This window comes from Cebus imitator, unplaced genomic scaffold (genome assembly GCF_001604975.1).
Source record: "Cebus imitator isolate Cc_AM_T3 unplaced genomic scaffold, Cebus_imitator-1.0 Scaffold41, whole genome shotgun sequence".
NCBI classification, from domain to species: Eukaryota; Metazoa; Chordata; class Mammalia; order Primates; family Cebidae; genus Cebus; species Cebus imitator.
Genome location: NW_016107356.1, coordinates 9,051,133 through 9,056,015, shown reverse-complemented (window position 1 = coordinate 9,056,015; position 4,883 = coordinate 9,051,133).

Sequence of the window (4,883 nt, the reverse complement as noted above, 5' to 3'; positions counted from 1 at the left end):
TTTTTTTGTTGTTTGTTTTTTGAGACAGGGTCTTGGTCTTTTACTCAGGCTGGAGTACAGTTGGGCAAACATGGCTCACTGCAGCCTCGACTGCCCAGGCTCAAGTGATCTGGGAGGCCACCTCAGACCCCCAAGTAGCTGGGACCACAGGTGCAGGCTGCCACACCCAGCTAATTTTTGTATTTTTCATAGACACAGGGTTTCACTATGTTGCCCAGGCTGGTCTTAAGTGATCCACCTACCTCAGCCTTTGAAAGTGCTGGGATTACAGGCGTGAATCACTGCACCTGGCCCTCCCTGTTTTTGTTTTTTGGCTTGTGAATTTTTCTGTTTATTATGAAAATGTAACAGTGGGATTTTAGTACATTCAACATAGTTCTGTAATATGAGCTAGGAAATTTATGCAGAATTCCATTCATGATAAATTACCCAGTCTCAGGTATTCTGTTACAGAAGCACAAAATGGATCGAGACGAATGTTCCGATTTCTCTCTTGTTTTGCCAACAGAGACTTGTCTGAATTGTGTTCATCTTGTAGTCTTTTAATTTTTATTTTATTATTAATTATTAAAGACAGAGTTTCTGTTGCCTAGGCTGGAGTGCCGTGGCACCATTGTAGCACATTGCAGCCTTGAACTCTTGGACTCCAGTGATCCTCCTGCCTTCGCCTCCTGAGTAGCTAGGACCTCACGTATGCCACCATGCTGATGGGGTCTCACTATGCTGCCCAGGCTGGTCTCAAACTCCTGGCGTCAAGTGATCTTCTCACTTTGGCCTCCCAAAGTGCTGTGATTACAAGGTATGAGCCACCAGGCTTTGCCAAGTCTTGCAGTCTTAATTTGGGATGGGAGAGGGTCAGAAAGAAGGAGGATATAGAGAAAGATGAAAGGAGAAAGAGAAGGAGAACACTGATGACTGCCTGGAATTCTGGGTTTGGGATAGAGAAATGAGTCCAACATTGGAACACACTTGATAAATCACGCTTCAAGAAAAGCTTAGATAGATGACACTGGGTTGAGAGCCTTTGGTGGCAGAAGGAACTCAATTTGCATGCCATGCCATCTAATTCTGGGTAGCTTCTTGATTTAATAATCTGACTTTAGAATACCTCAGTACTGGTTATCCAATTTGTGGTCCGCTCCTATCACATTAAATACAATTACCACAAACATTTTGAACATAAAAAATATCACCAGCCCCTATTTGGTGACCTCTTTAACTCAAGAGCAATCTGGTACTGCCAGATAAACTCTATTAACCCCAAGTAGAAGGCTGTCTCAGCATAATCTGTAAACTATATTTTATCTTTAGTGAAATTCCAGAGCAAAGTCACTCCTCATTAACACCTTAGAAAAGGAAATGAGGGGAGATGAAAGTGCCATCATTTTGATTACTGTTAATGCAATAAAAGTAATCTGGGGTTATCGGCAGATTTATTTGTGTTGTCTTTGGTTTCATTATAACAAATCTATAAGAGAGAGTGCACATGAAAGGTTTTCAATGAAGCCAATTCAGTGTAGTTACTTGTAGGAAATGGTAATTTTAAAAGCCAGAAATGTCAGTTTTACTTATTTGGAAAAAGGGTAAACAAAAGAAACAAAACCTCTCTCTCCTTCCTCTTCATTGCCATGGTGGATGCCACCATCCTAAAAAGGAGCTACTGTGATTAACTGGAAGACAAGGAAACTGATGCTCCTTAATTCCCTGCAGTGCACTAGACATTGTGTCTAGACAGTTTTAGATTTGCCATTTCATATTGTCAGGGAAGGAAAACTTTACTTTTATCCTCTTAGGGTCCCTGGCTGGGCCTTGAAATCAGATTGGCACAAGAAGGATTAACATGAGGAAAGCACACAGATTTTAACATGTACATGGGAGTCCCCAGAGGAAAATGAAGACCCAAAGAAATGGCAAGACCCAAGTGCCTAGTTACTGGGTTGAACAAAGAGAGGCAGATGTGAGAAGTAACTAAGATATGTGGGGAAACTAAAGGTAAGAGTTGTTTCACAAAGTCTATTTGTACAGAATTCTCGGGCTTTGACTCCCCAACTGGTGATAAGACTGATCCTTTCCTGTTGTTAATGGAAGGGTACTTTTCATCTGGGAGTTTTATGTCCTCTAGGGGAAAAAAAAGTGGTAAGTAGGAGGGATTGAGGTCAGAGTGCCCTTAGACCTGCAGTTTTTCTAAGTTCCTTTGGGTCAGAATACTTCTTGTGCCAAAGTGGCATATTGTGATGGTGCATTCCATCATCATTCAATATCATCTTGAAACAGGCCCAGAGGCAAGGCCTGTTCAAACGAGGACACCAAGTCTCATGGACGTTAAGAAAGAAGTGGATTCAGACTCAGCGCTGTGTTCAGAGTTTGCAGGGCCAGCTGGTTGATTTGACCTTGCCTGAGGCCAGTTGGACCCTCTAGGAATCATGGCAGCAGACGTTGGCATAGAAGACCACCTGTGGGCACATGGAGCCCCCTCCTGGCCGTGATGGCACAGGGATGCCATGGTTCTGGGACCCTCATAGCTAGAATCGCCCAGAAGGAACAGAAACTCTAGGGCTCCTGGAGGAAGCAACCTTGCAGGAAGGGAAATGGCCCAAAAGAACCTGATTCCCTGCCTCAGCAGATATCGGCATCACGAATCGCTGCATCTCAAGTCACTGTGGATGGGTGCAGCACAGAGGGCCAGATGTCGGCCGGCCCAGTTTGCACCCGGCCAACCAACCTGGCATTAGATGAGGTTGTTGAGTTGTGATCTCTCCAAGCCCTGTGGTGGTGTTCTGATCACAGGGTCTGTGAACTTCGTACCTGGCTCTCTGGACACTCCTTACCTGAATTCAAAAGTCTTCTTCCAGAACCTGTTTCCTGATGTGTCAATTTCAAAACTGTGGGCGGGAGGCTTGGTAGAGCAAGGCTTTAAGTTCTACACTCAAGTCGTACTGGAAAGGAAATTAAGATCATTTGGGTTGTGGCTCAGAGCACGTCAGACTAAGGAGTTTGGCAGCTGTTTTGCTAAGAGTAAGATACACCAAAAGTTGGAGAACTGGCCGCAGAACTGTGCTTTAGCAAAACAGTACTTGGAAGCCCGTCTTCTGGGAGTGTCAGTTTCTCTGACTGAGGCTGCTGAGGGCCAAGGCACCATCCCAGGGCATGCAGTGTCCACCCGCTGCCTCACCTTACACTCCAGATGGCTCCACCTGCTAAGCCTGGCTGATAATCCCAATGGCAAACACTTAGTGCCAGCCCACCCAGCCAAGAAAAACCCCTGCCTTCAGGCAGGCCTGGCGGTCCTGGCAGTCCAGGTTGGTTTCCTGGCTTACCCCAGAAGAGGTTGGGCTTCTTTCTTTGGCCCCAGAATGCCTCCAACTTCAGGAGATACTGGGCCTGGCAGGGGCCCTAGGAGTCGCAGATGGCACGGCCCACCCTGTCTGTTATGCTTAAGTTCTGGTGACTGAGTCAGAGTTGGCCTGTGGTGGGGTTCATAGGCCAGGCTGGTTTGGGCACCTCCAGGGCCTTCTGACGGGCCAGAGGCCACTGTTGGACTCTGACCTCTCACACATTGGTCTTGCCTTGCAAGTACTCTGAACGGGGGTGTCTCCATTGGGTCAGATGTGGGGCTTTTTGATGTTTATAACAAGCAACCTGCTTCTTGGGCTGCCATGTGGCTGCCAGCCTGCTGAGCATTGCTGTGACGCCTCAGGAATCCAGTGCGTGTTCTCAGACGTCTGAGTGCTGGGTTTAAGCCACATATTAATAACTTGGCCATCTGTTCGATCTCTTAATAGGAACTGGGAGATTGTTCATATATTTATGTCCATACATTGTGAAACCCATATGAAACATGACTGATACCAAAATAGCTCAAAGGGTACTTATTCCAAAGGAAATGCAGTCATTTACATCTGAATGCTCATAGCCACAGTGAGCTTTAAAGGATTAAAACGTGCAATTATTACTGCAACTTCGCAGAAATAGTTGGACTTTTGAGATATGAAATCCTTATTACTTCAGCAATTGTAGATGTTGTTTATAACCCCAAAAGCATTTCTGCTTTTTAATTCATGACCTGTTTAGATTTTTTACTGAATCTTCATTCTGCTTCTGTCCATGGGACTCTGTCCTTCACCAGCCAACATGCTCTTTCTTCTTTCCTGTTCTAGAAACCCCCAGCCTTCTTTCCACCTTGCTAGTCCTTGAAGCCGCTGTCCTGTCTCTTGTCCTTCTGCCAGACCCTCCTAAATAGCCAATCACCTTTTCTCAGCTTAGCCCCATCATAGAGAATTTTATTTATTTTATTTTTTGAGATAGAGTCTTGCTCTGTCACCCAGGCTGGAGTGCAGTGGTGCAGTCTTGGCTCACCGCATCTTCTACTTCCTGGGTTCAAGCAATTCTTCTGCCTCAGCCTCCTGAGTAGCTGGGATTACAGGCACGTGTCACTACACCCACCTAATTTTTAGTAGAGATGGGGTTTCGGCATGTTGGCCAGGCTGGTCTCAAACTCATGACCTCAAGTGATCCACCCACCTCGGCCTCCCAAAGTGCTGGGATTACAGGTGTGAGCCACCTAAAATTTTCTTTAAAAATAAAAAAAATTGGTGGTTGTAGTGGTGTGTGCCTATAGTCCTAGCTACTTGGGAGACTGAGGTAGGAGAATGACTTGAGCCCAGATGTTTGAAGCAGTGAGCTGTGACCACGCTACTGCACTCCAGCCTGGTAGACACAGCGAGACCTCAAGTCTAAAAACAAAATAAAAAAAACCCCTCAGCCTTGGAAGACTTTGTCTTGCATGTGTCCCCAAGCAAAGGTCAGGGCTCTCTACAGTTGGGAGTAAGGGCCTTAAGCAAGACGCTGACACATGGGAGAACATGAGAAAAGAAAACAAGGCC